The sequence below is a fragment of the Gracilinanus agilis genome, chromosome 5, assembly GCF_016433145.1.
Source record: "Gracilinanus agilis isolate LMUSP501 chromosome 5, AgileGrace, whole genome shotgun sequence".
Taxonomy (NCBI): Eukaryota; Metazoa; Chordata; class Mammalia; order Didelphimorphia; family Didelphidae; genus Gracilinanus; species Gracilinanus agilis.
The window spans coordinates 300,192,842-300,208,562 of NC_058134.1; the positions used below are offsets into that span (position 1 = coordinate 300,192,842).

Sequence of the window (15,721 nt, forward strand, 5' to 3'; positions counted from 1 at the left end):
GGGGGAGGATGGGGGACAGAGGGACGAGGAAGAAAGAGGGATGAAGGGATAAGGGAGAGAGAAGGAAGGGGAGAGAAAGGGCAGAGAAGGGTGGATGGGGCGAGCACTCTGAAGGAGAGGGGAGAAAGGGAGACTCCCGTGAGGTGCGGGGTGGGAGGGCTAGGGAAGCGGGATAGCGGTGGGGTGGGGAGACAAAGCAGAGGGAGGTTTGATGGGGGGGGGGGTTAACCCTTACTTTCTGTCTCAATATCAATTCTAAGACAGAAGAGTGGCAAGAGCTAGGCAATCCGTCCTAAGTGTCTTTCCCAGGGGAGCAATCGCTAGCATGTCTGAGGCCAAATTTGAACCCAGGTTGTCCCGCCCCCCAGATCTATCGCTCTGTGCACTAGCTGCCCCCTTGGGGAGGTTCTTCGGGTGCCTTGTGATGACGGCAGCAGAGGGGACTCCCGGAGAGGAAACTCTCTTCCCCAATGCAAATGACTCTGCTCTATACCTCGGAATTCTAAGAGGAGTCTTCCCCTCCGCCCAGTGGCCCAGAGCCACCAAGTGTGTGTGTGTGTATGTGTGAGTCTCCTGCCTCTGAAGAAGCTAGCCCTGAGCCAAGGAACCGGCTGCCTCAAGTATGGAACACTTGGCTTCAAGGGCCACCTCCCTGCCCCCCTCGGGCAAGTCGTGTTCTTCCTCGGTTTCCTCCACTGTAACAGGAGGGACTGGATTTCTATCAGCCGCAGAGGGCCCCTTCCAGCTTCACTGGAAGACTCCGTCCACCGAGTGCGACCAAAGCGCGTTCCACTGACTGCCTCCTGAGTAAGGGGGTGGGCCTTTCAGTTGAGACAATCCACCCCCCTGGGCAGATAAAGAAATTGAAGTGCAGAGGAGGAAAATGACTTGCCCAGGGTCAACCAGGTGGGAAGCCACTAAGAGGAGGCGCGGGGGTGGGAGACGAGAGGGCGGAGTCTGACCGAACCCCGCCCCCCAGCCAACCCAGTCCCACCACCTCCCCCGACAACAGGTGTCTGCGGACCGGGCTGGGGGGCGGAGGGGGAGCATGCTCCGCGGGGGAGGGGTGGAGAGACCCCGGGCTGCCACCGCCTCCTAGCCCGCGGCCCCTAGTGCCGGTGCCCCGCTGTCAGCGCGCCCCACCCCCCGCCTCCGGCTCCGCCCCCCAGCTCGGGCCGGAGCTCGAGCCGGAGCCGAAGCCGAAGCCCCGGCCGCGAACAGGCAGCGGCGGCGACACGCGGGACTGGGCACCGATGGAAACCTCCTCCCTCCGGGGCTCGGTTCAGCTCCGCTGGAAGGGCCAACTCTGGGTAAGGGCGCGCGCCGGCTCGGTGGCTACACGAGGGCCAATGCCCGGGGGGCGGGGGCAGCCCCCAATCCTGTGCTCCCAAGCTTCCCTCCCGGGCTCTGCCTCTCCCAGAGGCGAGGAGGCCACCCTGCCCAGGCACGGGACTTGGTCCTGAACTTGGCACTCGTGGTTCTTACCGGGAAGCCTGAGGGCCTGGAGGGAGCCGGAGGCCGGGCGGCCCGAGACAAGCAGCACCGGGCCACCCCCCAGGCAAGCCACTTCCGGCTGGGGCGGGAGGGAGGGTGTCCCCAGTTCCTGCCCGGTCCCCGCCCTCCTCCGAGGGCTTGGGGTGCCGCTGCTCGGGACCCACCAGGCCGTCTCAGGTCGGGCTGTAGTACCCCGAGGCCACCTCCAGGAGGCAGAATGAACCTGAGGAAATGCCCGGAAAGGGCTGCTGGGGCCTGGAGAGAGTGAGCCCCCCACCCCCACCCGCCCCGGCAGTCCGTGGGAACCAATGGATGGCTCAGCTTCGGGAAGGGAGACCCCCGGGCAGTCAAGAATGCTCTTGGCTGGGTGGAGCGCTTCGGGGTTGGCCCTTTATGCTGGGCTTAGGCGAGGGCCATCAGGGGTTCATTGAACGAGAAAGGAAGTTCTCCTCGCCCCCGCCCCCGCCCTTGCCTTGATGGAGGGGCTGCTAAAGCTGCTCGGCCCGCCCATCCCTCCCTCCGCTTCTTTCCTGATTCGAGGCCTAGGATGGCGAGCCGAGTTCCTCGGCTCTCCTCCCGGGGCTACCGCCTCCCCGGTGCTGCTGGTAGGGCACTCGGCTGGGTGCCGGCTTCCGCCGGGAGTGGGAGTTCTCCCGTTTTCCTCGGCTTGAGTGTCTCGGAGATTCTCTATTGCCAAGTTTGCTTCATTCAACAGGTCCCGGCCAGAAGTATTGCTAAGGCCCCAACCTCCCTGCATCTTTGCTATCGATGGTCCTGGCCATCCCCAGGGCTAGGCTGCCTGCTCCCGGGGAGTCCGAAGTTGGCCTCGGCGCTCAGCCCTGCCCCCGCCCCTGTCCCCGCCCCGCCCCCGTCTTATTCTGGGGCTTCCGTTGCCTTTTAACTGTGCCTTCTTTCTTCAGCGTGGCGAAAGGGAGGGGGGCGGGATCCAGGGTCTCCCCGGCGTTTTTTGGTGACGAGTAGATAGAGCAAGTGTGAGCTGAGCTCCAAAGGACTCAACGAGCAGAGTTTATCTTGGCTTTTCCATCTTGGAGCTGGGTGCCGAGTAGAGGCAGATAGCTGTATCGGGACCAGGGCAGTTGGAAAGCCATTCGTGGGGGAGATGGAGGTCGGCTGACTTCGTGGGGGGGCCCCGCCCGCCCCCGTGCACCCCCTGCCAGCGAACCGTACCTGGGCAGGGTGACTGCCCTCTCCCACGCTGGGGCTGAGTTGGAGGGGGTTCCAGAGAACACCTGAAACCCCGCTCTCTTCCTTCACTACCTGCCGAGGCTGCAGCTAAGGGCTCGGTTCTCCCTCAGCCTCGGAAAGAGCCCTTGGCGGCAGGAGCAGGCCAGATCCCCGAAGGTGCTTTTACAGGTAAAGAGAGAAGCGCGGCGGCGGCGGTGGCGGCGGCTGCTCCGGGGCTTCGCTTTCGCAGACCCCCAGGTTTGCCCTTGATCTTGGTGGCGGTGAGCAATGGGGCTCCGCTTGGGGGCTGCTCCTTTGCCGTTCTAAGCCTTTGCGGTAACGTTGTTGCTGGGGTTCATTATTCTGTGATACAGTTTTGCGCATTTACTTCTTTGGTTTCTAAGTTCTGGGTTCACGGCTTTCCTGTACAGTTACTTTGGCTTGAGCCCTTGGATCGCCTTTGGCAGCACCTGGCCTGGCGACCGGGGAGAAGAGCTGGGCTTCTGCTAAAGAGGAGGGAGGACTCCCGTTTACTGAGGGCTCCCCACCGAGTGCCAGGCTTAGGCTAAGTACTGGAGAGCTAGAGAAAAAGGCAAAGCCGTGGGCTCCCCCCGCGCCTCCCCTTCTAACGGGGAACAGAGTCTTGGAGTTAGAGATACACACTATGGAAATGCAAGGTGGGCTCCGAGGAAACAATTCTGGACAAATGTGGATTCCGGCCGGCTGGGTTCCTAAAGCGAATCCCCGAGAGAAAAGGGGTGTTCGCAGCCCCAAACATAGAACAGTGAAGAAAAGGCACCTCATCAGAATGGGAGAAAGAGCTGGAAGCCTTCAAGTCCAAAGGAGGGGCAAACAGCTCCTATTTGAAGTTATTGGATTGCTAAGGGCAGCTTTAAAATGTCCCAGGCTTAAATTATCCACCCCCAAAACACATTCATTCTCTGTGTGTGTCTGGCTGTCTCTCTCACCATTGGCTTCCTAGTCCTAAACTTTATCTTGTTGGGGGGGGGGGGATGGGCTAGGGACGCCCATGGGCTTTATGTGGCACGGCCAGCCTTCTTAGAAATGGAGGGTCCTGGGACTAACCCTGGAAACTGTCTCTTACTAGGTATCAGCGGTAGCTGAGGGAGAGAGAGGCTACTAGGAAAGTGGAGGATCCCCACCCTGTGGGACCTCAGGGACTGCCTGGGCTTCTGGGGTTGCCTTTGACAGTGCTCTGTTGGGGATGGTAGCCTGGACTTGCTACTGATCTTAGACTGAGTACAAGTCCTGGCTCAGTTAGCTGTGGGGGATTCTCTGTTTCCCCCTCTGTGAAATGGGCATTCAGGTGCACCCCGAAGGCCTTTGGGAGAAAATCACTGGGAGCCTTTGAGCTCAGTAACGATGCTCGTTCTCCTAGCAGATGTTTCCATTTTAAAGCATACAAGATCGCAGCTGAGGCTATAGAAATGGAAGGACTCGAGAGGCTGGTTCAATCATCTTTATTTGTAGTGGTTGTGGTGGTAGTTATGGGGTGGGGGGCCACCGTGCAGTGGCAGCTTGTGTTAGTTATTCGGTCAGCAAACTGTTTGAAGCATCCAAAGCTTTAGTGTGTAGCTCCAGCTTGAGCCTGGACTCCTTGTCTGGTGTCGAATGGACACAGTGCCCTTTTTCTCCATTTTTCATTTCATTGTTTTTGTCACTTTACTTCTTTTCTAATATCCCTCGTTGATCAGAAATAGGAATCAGGCTCTCGGTCTCTTTCCACGCACAGTTCTTCTGCTCTGACTCTGTCCCTTGGAAACATTTCCGGACTTCTCCGGCATGAGGTGCTTTTCTTTTTTTACTTGATTAGAATACTCACAAAAGAGCACGGGATTGGGGGCAGCTGGGTAGCTCAGTGGATTGAGAGCCAGGCCTAGAGACGGGAGGTCCTGGGTTCAAATCCGGCCTCAGACACTTCCCAGCTGTGTGACCCTAGGCAAGTCACTTGACCCCCATTGCCTACCCTTACCACTCTTCCACCTATAAGTCAATACACAGAAGTTAAGGGTTTAAAAAAAATTTTTTTAAATTAAAAAAAAAAAAAAAAAGAGCACGGGATTCACTAAGTTGACTGGTGGCAGGCCTGGTGCCCGGCTCGGACATTGTGCTAGGTGCTGGAGGTGAGCTGGGTGGGGAGATGGTTCAGAAAGTATTGTGGAACTCGCCCCTCCACTTGGGGCTGTTCCTACTCTTCAGGGCCTGCCCTCTTGGCCTCCCCACAGAGCCAAGTCCATCCCAAGAAGGAGTGTCCCTTGTGCTAACCTACACACACCTCACACCCAGAGGCACATGCTTGTCATCATGGTCTCGGGTTTTGGATGCTTAAGACCAACACCCTACCGGGCAGAAACAGCTGAAAAGGATTTCTGCTTCAGGTTTCTCTCTGCTCTGGCCCACTGGGCTGGAAACAAAGCAACCACAAGAGCAATGGATGCACTGAGGCCCTCCCACGAGGCAGAACTCGAACCCGAGTTCTGTCATTTCCAATTCAATCCTCTTTCCACATCCTTGGTCCACAAACAGACTTTTGGAGGCTGAGCCTGGCTCTGGGCACTGCTTGGACTCTCCCTGCCCTGTCTAGAGTCTAGTTGGGGAACCCTAGACACCTGATCCTGAAAGAAGCCCTGGAAGTTGCCTGGAATTGAACACAATGCTTTGCTGCTGTTAATTTGCAAATCTCTTAGAGCTTCTAAGCAGAATACAAATTAAGAATGTGAAGATCCCTCTTCTGACCTACTTGCCTCTCCTTAGAATTAGAGGCCAAGGGTAATCCTCCAGAGAGGTGCCACACCAAAGGGCTGTTGGCAAGGCAAACTCCGAGTGCCCCCACCTCCCCACTTAAAGGATGAAAGGTCTGGAAAACAGAACAGAATGCTTGTTTGGTTTTGAATTCCTAATGCTAGGTGAAGTACCAACTTGATGGCCACAATTTGTAACCGAATCAGCCTGTCGTTATGAGATAATCACGTTTCAGTGACAAGTTGCCAAGATACAGTAGAAGGGAACGGGTTATTTAAAGAGACCAGCTTGGGAGTGCATGCCTTCAAAGTAAGCCATGTGAGCCAGCACGAGCAGGAGTCACTGGGGCTGACCTGACTTGGTACACCAAGAAGCTTTCCCTCAAGGGGAATGGGGCGGGAATGGAGGAAGATGGGGGCAATGAGATTCCCTCTCCTCAGATCTGCTTAAATAAGGAAGTGCTTCTGCTGACAAAAGGCTAAAAAGGTTTAAAGCCCTCGTGAGTTTTTTCTTTCAAACATCTCTTCAGACAACTTCCTAGTGGCCTGCTAGAATAGGGGAAACATTGCCCATTGCAGCCTGCCTTGAGTTTGTTTGACAGATCTGGGGGTTGAAAACTGCCTTGTGATCCAGTCGGTTTGGATATTCGGTTGGTCTTAGCCCTCTGTCAAGTTGTCTCACCTCTTATTTCTGTTTCCTTGACTGCTAAGTGGGAAGGGAATGATATTCTCTCTCCTGAGAGAGCTAGTGGGGCAGAGAAAACGTGTCCATTTTTTTTTTAAACCCTTAACTTCTGTGTATTGACTTATAGGTAGAAGAGTGGTAAGGGTAGGCAATGGGGGTCAAGTGACTTGCCCAGGGTCACACAGCTGGGAAGTGTCTGAGGCTGGATTTGAACTTAGGACCTCCCGTCTCTAGGCCTGGCTCTCAATCCACTGAGCTACCCAGCTGCCCCCAACATGTCCATTTTTGAGGTGAAGAGAGCAGACTCTGAGATTCGTAGAGATTCTGTAAGAGAGACAGTAGCATTGGTTTGTTTTGCTGAACCATCTTTATTATTTTTTATTTAAAAGTTTCTTGTTAGATAAGAAATGGCTTGCTGGGTAGGAGGGGAGAAGAGATTCATTTTGAAATGAAAGTGATGATGCAAAGTGAAGCGAGTAGAATCAGGAAAATGTACACAGTAACAGTAATAAAATATGATGATCAACTGTGGAAAAAAAAGAAAGAAAGACAGTAGAGGGGAGTAAAGGGAGGGCCACACTGGATGGAGGCAGGGCTGGGTTTGGGCTTTGACTGACCTTAGATAAGACCAAATGTTCCTGGCTAGGCCTCAGTTTCCTCATTTGTTTGGATAAACACCTCCAGACCTCAGGGTTCTTCCTAGTGAGGGCGATTCCAGCCTCTCCAGGCCAAAGAAAGTTTGGGGAATTGTTGAATTTCAGCCAGGCTGGTCTTTTGACTACAGATTTCTCTGAGCCCTCCTTGGAAGCCCAGCTTCCAAGAGCCCCGACCCACCTCTGAGCTAGGACAGGAGGGTCTGCATCCTCTCAGTCCATGAAGCCAGGTGTTCTGACTTTGATCTGTGCCCTTCTCTAACCTTGTCCCAAGAGGTCTACCAACATGGTAGAGGCCTTCCTTGCTATCTCCTGAGATGCTAAGGGTTACAGTGGAACTCTCTGAGCCCAGGTGGATGTTTCTCTGGTACCATCCATTATTCTCATTTGTTTTAGATATAGCCTCTTTCTCTGGTCACCAGGGGAACCCTCCTGTTGTGCTGTTCGGTTTTTTTTTCTCAGGGCCATAAACCATGGGGAAACTGGCTTTAAGATGATTTTCTTCTAGTTTTTCTTTACTGAGACTGAACTAAAACTAAGAAACAGGCTGGTGGAGAAGAGGCTGGCCCCGACCTTGGACAGAACATTTGTATGATGGGAGCTGGTCTAGAATGACATCGTTACCTTCTACCAGAGATGGAGCCACCAAGGGCACTTTGGCTTCATGTCTCCCAGGGCTAGAAAAAAGATGCTGTTCTTGAGCTAAGCTGACATTAAGAAACCAAAAGTGCAAAAAATATACAAAGCAGTGCTGCATTTCAGAGAACTTGCTTCTTAGACTAACCTTTGGGTATTCACCTGAAAGAGACAGCAAAATTGCTTCTGAGCTTGAGAAGAGAGCCCAGGGGTCTTAGTGGGTAGAGAGAGCACTGGCCTTACAACCAGGGAGGCCTGCCTGCATTTAAATTCGGCCTTCGACTCTTCAGAGCTCTGGGATCCTGAGCAAATCTCTTCACTTCTGTGCCTCTCAGCTTCCTCAACTATAGAATGGAGAGCCTGGACTCAGTGACCCCTGAGATCCCTTCCATCTCAGGATCTGGGAACAAACCTTTAGCCTTTTTTCCATAGTTCCCAGCCCTAAAGGGTTAAAAAAAAATCCTGCCCTGGGCAGGAGGCATAGGAGAGAGGAATTGTTGTATTTCATGAGCTGGCCACAGGCTGGCAAAATTTGACTGGGAAGATCAAAATAAGGCAAACAATGACAGAAGAAAACAGCTAGAGAGCAACCCAGGAACTTGGATCATTCGAGGTCTTCACAAGAACACTATTAATTGGGCAGCCCAAAAATCTTGGGGTGGGGAGGGAGTGCAAGCTCCCCCTCCCTTAGATATTACCTAAATCTGTACCTTCTGATGCCTCTAGAGCAGGGGTTCCCAAACTTTTTTGGCCTGCCGCCCCCTTTCCAGAAAAAATATTCCTTAGCCCCCTGAAAATTAATTTGTTTTCAATTTTAATAGCAATTAATAGGAAAGATAAATGCACGTGTGGCCATCACCACTCACCCTGGATCGCTGCAGCACCCACCAGGGGGCGGTGGCGCCCACTTTGGGAATCGCTGCTCTAGAGTGTTTGTCATTCAGTCAGCAAGTACCGATTAAGCACCTACTGTGTGCTAGACCCTGGGAAGAATAGTCTCTGACCTCAAGTGGCCGAAGGCTTTATAATCTTATTAGACTGTCATTGCCAAAAGGCTAGAGCCTGGGCTCTAACTAAATGCCAAGGCCAGCACAAAGCTCTGCCTACGTGGAGGGCTTAAGAAGTACCCATTTGGGTTGTCCAGAATCACCTGGCTCATCAGTGTCCCAGAGGGGACAGAGACCCTAGCACCCCTCCGTGGCTCACTCACTCACAAGTGTCTTTGAAACTCCTCCTGTCTGCAAGTGTTGGGTGGAAGCTCTAAGAGAGAGGAAGTCCTGGCTTCCTGGAGCTTGTGATTTCATCGCAGGGATGAGATACTAAGATCAACCCCTGTGTTGTAAGGGAAAAGGATTCTCTGAGGGAGATTTAGAGCAAAGTACAGTATGAGTGGGCCCAAAGTGGGGCCAGAGGCCAGCACCTATGGTTGGGCCTGGGACTAGGCCGGGCCAGGCGGTCAGAGGTAAAAGAGGAAGACTTAAGAAACCAGGTGACAGGGGGCAGCTGGGTAGCTCAGTGGAGTGAGAGTCAGGCCTAGAGACAGGAGGTCCTAGGTTCAAACCCGGCCTCAGCCACTTCCCAGCTGTGTGACCCTGGGCAAGTCACTTGACCCCCATTGCCCACCCTTACCACTCTTCCACCTATGAGACAATACACCAAAGTACAAGGGTTAAAAAAAAAAAAGAAAAAGAAAAAAGAAACCAGGTGACAAAGGAGGCGAATGGATGTCTCCGATGGGACAGAAGACAAGCGATCATTGAGGCGGCAACGTTGGCGCCCCAAGCCTTTGTCCAGAGCTGAGGCAAGGAGGGGGAAGGGAGGACAGCCCTTCTAAGGTAAGTAAGGGGAATGCCAGAGCACTCACTGAGGAAATGGGTGAGAGCAGGGATTTGCTTCTGACCCAGACCAGGAAATCCCTTCAGGGAGATGGCATTGCAGAGGGTCAAGCCAAGGGATGGAGAGGGAGAGGCAAGATTTTGTGGAATGAGGCTGGAAGCAGTAACTGGGCCTTTTGGACAGGCCTTGAGTGAGTCAGTGAATTGAACTGAAAGAAAAGATGCCACTCTGTGGCTGGAGACTTCAGAGGGACCAGAAAGATGATCATAAATCCAGGAACAGAACTTCGGAGGTCATGGTTACAAAGAAAGAAACTGAGACCCGGGGGGAGGGGGGTGCTCCTCAGTGCCGAAGCCAGGATGCCAGCCCCCTGACTTCAGATTCAGCATGATCTCCATGGCAGCACACGACTTTCCTCTCTCCCTGGGAGTTTTTTTTTTTTAATTTTTTTAAATTTTTTTTTAAACCCTTGTACTTCGGTGTATTGTCTCATAGGTGGAAGATTGGTAAGGGTGGGCAATGGGGGTCAAGTGACTTGCCCAGGGTCACACAGCTGGGAAGTGGCTGAGGCCGGGTTTGAACCTAGGACCTCCTGTCTCTAGGCCTGACTCTCACTCCACTGAGTCCCTGGGAGTTTTTAAGAGGAAGCTGGAGGGCCCACTTCCTGGGGATTCAGAATATAGATGGAGCTGAGAGGGACCTCAGTTGAAAGACTGAGCTGGGAGGGTCCTCAGAGGCCTTCTGGGCTATCCCCCACATTTAATAGATAAAGAAATGGAGGTCTGGGAAGGCTGAAGCCCCATCACTTAGAACTCTAGTGTGGAAAAGTAGGATTAGGAAGAAGAAGCAACTGTGCCTTTCTCCACTTGTCAATCAAAGACACTATATTTAGCAAGGCAGTTGAAGAAAAATCAGGCCCTGCCTTCCTCTTGGGTTGGGTATTTATTTTTAATTGCAAATAGAAAGCATAGGATTTTCTTTACTCAGACTACTCTTGCAAGGTTGGATTTTTGTCTCGAGGTCACAAGTCTAAACAGAGAGTGAATATTTAACCACTCTCAAGGACAGCCAATGATCTTTGATCACTAATGGTGTGTGAAATTAGGACAACAAGCAAGAATCTGAAATAAAAGTTTCATGGAACAACTGGGATAATGGCGGCATCATCTCAGATCTAAAGCTTTATCAACATTATTTTGATTCTTAAGAAAACCAGCGTTGGAGCTCCAGCTTGTGATAGGATTTATCATTTGAACTGATGTACTGGCATTTGAGGCTTGGGCTAGTCCCTGATTCAAGCTTGCCTCGTGACCTTGAGCAAGTCCTTTCCCCTTTCGGAGCCTCAGTGTTTTTATCTGTAAAATGAGAGGGTTGAATTCATCTCCAAGGATATCTGGTTGTTTTAGTGAAACCAGTTGGCCAGACTAGTAAGCAGAAGGCATGTTTTCTTCTCTTTTCTTTGAATCAGACCTAATTTCTAGAAGTTCTCTCAATTAGTGGTAGATTTCAGTTAATGGAGGAAATAAGAGTCTTTCCAGATGTTGGGATTCCTCCCAGCCTTGAGTTCTGCAGAGAAGTATTTCCGAGGCGCTCAAACTAAATTCATTCTCACCCACTTAGCCTAGAAGAATTGAAATGCTTCGAAACACAGAGATGTCCTAGGCCCCTGATTTTCAGAAATACGTCAACACACCTAGAACATGAGCTGTTTGACAATGGAGAGAGCTTTCTTTGCAGAGGAAAGGGTCTCTTTTTGCACAAGGCAAAGGGCTCCTCCCATTACATCCTGAATGATGTCTCTGAAATTAGAGAGACCTGACTGGTGTTCTTGGATGTGGGAATCCTAACAGGTTCCTATCACTGACTCATAGATTTAGGGGGCAGGAGGGACTTCAGAGGCATTTGAAGCCAAATTCCTCGTTTGACAGATGAGGGAAATAAGGCCCGTGGCTGCCCAGGAGGTATCAGAAGCAGGATGGGAGCCTAGGTCTATCCCTGCTCCCAGAATTGGTATTCTTTCCAAGAGATCACATCGTTCCCTAGATTATGGCCCTAATTCTTATTGATCCTTAACGGGCATATTCTCAGGAGAAAAGCAGGGATGATGGTATCCGGGTGCTCGAGGGTCATATTACCTGGAGTTAGTCCATTTCCTGACATACAGAGCCCCAGGGCATGATGGAGGCCGTCTCCAGGTCAGCTTGATTTCCCCTTCCTCTTCTGTGACTCTACAGCTTTATTTTAAATTTATAGGAGTCATGTGGCCACAAAACAGTCCTTAAGGAGAGGAACAAAAGGGTCTCCACACAGTTCCCTGTATTCTGGACTCTTTGTGACCCCGTGCTTCTCCCTAAATCATAGGCCTTCTTTATAAAAACCAACTTTCATTTAAGAAAAATAGCATTTGCATCGTCCTTTATGGTTTGCATCGTCCTTTATGTAACTGTTCCCTCATTTGATCCTTACAGCAACCCTGGGGAATAAGGTGCTATTATTATCCCCATTTTACAGTTGAGGAAACTGAGACAGTTGGAGGTAAAGTGACCTGCCCAGGATCATACAACTAGAAAATATCTGAGGTTGAATTTGAACTCAAGTCTTCCTGATGCCAGGTCCTGCATTCCATCCACTGTGATACCTAATTGCTGAGTCATTCAAGAGAAGTATGATGAGAGAGAGGCATGACTGATGGGCTGCCCACATGCTCCACTGGTTCCCTTAGAATGCCAGGAGAAAACACAGGTGGCCTTCAGAACACTGAGTAGAAGACAAACTTGCCTGGACCATCTTAGGAGAGGACATAGAAAAGGGTGACAGAGGCTGAGCAAGTGGGGATGGGCTGCAATCAGCATCACTAGAGGGAGTGTCTGAGATGATTACTTTGCTTGAGAATAACTCCGGAATGGAAAATGGGCATTGAAAGGGGAGATGGTCCTGGGACCCAGGTCAAGAGCTGAGCAATCCTCCCAGGTCACTGGAAATGCTTCCTCCTTCATCTTACAGCTGAGCTCCCTGAGACTGCAGAGGGAAAGGGGTTCACTCAAGAAGAGTAGGTCACAGGCAGGATCAGAATCCCAGAGCTCCGGGTCTGCCATGCCATGGTATTAGCCATACCCTGAGGTCATTTGAAAATGGAATAAGAGAGTTTTTGTCAATGTATGGATTCCCTAGACGTGCCATTAGGACATTTATGAACCCTTCGGCCATGAGTAAGCCATTTAACTTAGTCTATTTCCCTGAGTCTGTTCTTCATCTATAAAATGGGCATAACACTTGTGCCACCTACCTGGTTGGGGGTGGGGGTAGTGAAGGAGACATTTTGTAGACCTCAAAACATGAGATTTGTTAATTTTTTCAATAATGATTTTTTAAATATTCTGAACTTAAACAACACCAAATAAAATTAACATTTCCATAGGTAAAGCAAAAGAGCAAAAGAGAATTTTATATGCATTTGGGAAACTCATTCATTGGATCGAAAAGTTTGCTTTTCCTTGCAAGTAGAAAAACAATTCCACCTAACTCTTCCAAAGCAGTTCTGCCTCCTTCTGCCTCCCTTCTCTTCCCTTCTGTACAGTGAATGAAACTCTTCAGTGAGATTCTTTTCATTTCTTTGGCCAGCTCTATTGTTCTCTCCCAGACCTTGTCTACCCACTACTAGGAGTGGAAGAGAACAAAAAAGAAAGAAACCCCTTAGAACTAATAGACATAGTCAAGCCAAACAAATCCCACATTAGCCAGGCAGACAGTCTGTCTTCTTGTGCACTCTGGCTTCATCGCCTCTCTCAGGAGGAGGACAAAAGCCTGTTTCATCACTGCTCCTTTGAAATGGTGGTCTTTGTCCTGGCACTAACCAGATCTTTCAAAATAAACTCTTTACAACATTGTTGCAATCATTGTCTACATCACTCTCTTGGTCCTGCTCACTTCACTCTGCATCAGTTCTTCTACATCTTCCCAGGCTCCTCCACAACCATCTCATTCTTTTCCTTTTCCTCCTTTGAGATGAGGATATTGTCATCATTACTGTAATCCTATCCTGCAAGGCTTCAGTTTTAGAAGAATTTTGTCTTCTAGTTAATGAAGAAGTCAATGTAGCTATAAAAATTGTCACAAATATAGAAGGGTCTCACTACAAGGAATATTTTAACTGAGAAATGGTGCCTGCGATGCTAGCATTTACCAGAATGGCATTTTCTTAGAATTGTCCTCCTCAAGACATGGGCCACAAGGCAGGTCAAAGGTCTCAGAAGGACTAAGTTTGAATCTTTCAACTGACAGACAGCAAGGAAGGACTAGGAAGTAGTAAAGTAGAAAAAGAAAACTTTCTTAGATATCCAGGAGAATCATGGATCTTTAGCTCAGAAGTCATGTAAGGAAACAGAGGCCCATTGAGTTGAAATTTTTTTTCAAAGCTATACATGGAGTAGGTATCTGGGGCTGAATTTGAAACAACATCCTCTAATTCCAAATCCAGTGCTTAAAAAAATTTACTACCTTAAACTGAAGGGTCAAGGAAGTGTGCAAAGTAGGGCTGACTAGATTTCCTCTAAAATTATTTACATGTCTAGATTCCACAGGGGCTCCCCAGTGATGGCAATCCACTTGACTATCTAGGCCAGTGATGGGCAAACTTTTTAAAGAGGGGGCCAAAGGAAAGGAAATGCTCCTCTGTCGGTCCGTTTCTAAGGCAACCCGTTCGAAGTTTCTGTATTGTATCCTACTCATTGTGTTTGTCAGATTAGGAATAATGTCTCCTGGCCAGACAGAACATTTCAGGGGGCCGCATCTGGCCCTCTGGCTGTAGTTTGCCCATCACTGCTCTAGGCGATAACACTTTATCACCCCCTACCTCTCACTGCCAAAAGGCCTTCCTTCACAGATTCACTGTCAAAACTGATTTGATTTTCTCTAGTGCAACCATAGGATCTTCATGTCTGATTTCCTCTAACACCAATGTTTCGGAAAGTTTTTTTAAGGTGTGTGTTTTGGGGTGGGGGAGTGACTCTCTAGCCCTTGGAGGCAGACCTTTGTGCAGACTTGAAAAGACCAAGGTCATGTTCTAGCATGTATGGAGTCAACAGCCTCTCCCAGTAGCACACAAGCCTTTCCAAGAGACTGACTCGATGGCTTTGCCTAGAGTAGTTTCTGGAGGAAGAACACATCTGTATTTGACATGTTACCCAGCAGGGAAGGGTTATGGAAAAATAGGGATGCTAATGCACTGTTGGGAGAGTTGTGAACTGATCCATCCATCTGGAGAACAGTTTAGAACTAACATGCCGAAAGGGCTCTAAAACTGTGTATATAATCTCTCACCCAGCAATACCACTACAAGGTCTGTACTCCAAAGAGATCAAAGAAAAGGAAAAAGGACCCTATTTGTGCAAAAATGTTTATTGCAGCTCTTTCTGTGGGGGCAAAGAATTGGAAAGCGAGGGAATGTCCATCAATCAGGGAATAGCTGAACAAGTGGCAGCATATGACTGTAATGGAATACTATTGTGCTATAAAAAATGATGAACAGGATGAGCTCAGAAAAAAAGCCTGAAAATTTCCACGAACTGATGCAAAATGAAGTGAACAGAACCAGAGCAGCAACAGCAATATTGTACCATGATCAACTATGGTTGGTTTAGCTATTCTCAGCAATGCAGTGACCCAAGACAGACCCAAAGAAATCATGATGAAAAATACTATCTCTTTCCAGAGAAAGAATTCATGGAGCCGGAAAGCAGACAGAAACAGATTGTTTTATAGTTCATTTATCTTGCCTTTTTTTTTTTTTTTTGCAAATGGCTAATGTAGAAATACGTTTCATATGAATTCACATACATAATGGGCTTCATATTGTTTGTCTTCTCACTGGGTGAGGAAGAGGAGGGAGAATATTTGGAACTCAAAGTTTAAAAAGAATGACATGTACCCAACAGGAGCTCCTGTTTTACTCCAAGGTAATTGCTGTAATTAATACAGAAAAATTCACTCCAAAAAAACTTGATCTGGAGTGGTCCTGCCTTACAAAACTTTAGTTGATCTCACATTCTTGCCCCTCTTACCTTTTGAAGAATCCTTTTGTTCTTATTAGTTTTATGAGTAAATAAAAAGACACTCCCTGGCCAAATATAACAATAGCATGATAATAGTAATAATGATAATGCTTGGCATAACCTTTTTCCATCCAAAGAAACAGTGACTGGCATGTAGTAGATACTGTATAACGTCTTATTCCCTCTCTCCTTCCTCATCTCAGACCACCTGGTTTTCAGTAAAACTTGCCTTACTCTCTCTCCTGTCCCTAATCCATACTCCAGCCAAAACAGCATGAAAGGGAATCTATCCCAGACCTCACCACACATGTGTACAGAAGAAATCCCATGGACTCATCTCAGTAAGATAATGCATTTGCTTGCTGACCAAACTGTCCCGCACAGGTGACCATCCTCTGAGCCTCACAACAACTCTGGGAA

General features: G+C 49.5%; 1 protein-coding gene across 3 annotated transcripts in view; it reads left to right on the forward strand.

The window, feature by feature from the left end:
- Positions 1-827: 827 nt before the first annotated feature.
- Positions 828-15,721, forward strand: part of PPARA (peroxisome proliferator activated receptor alpha) — a 78,949-nt gene continuing 64,055 nt past the window's right edge. For all 3 annotated transcript variants that reach the window (XM_044678443.1, XM_044678441.1, XM_044678442.1), the window contains exon 1: positions 828-1,310. The gene's annotated coding sequence lies outside the window, so the exon portion shown is untranslated. The remainder of the gene's footprint in view (positions 1,311-15,721) is intronic.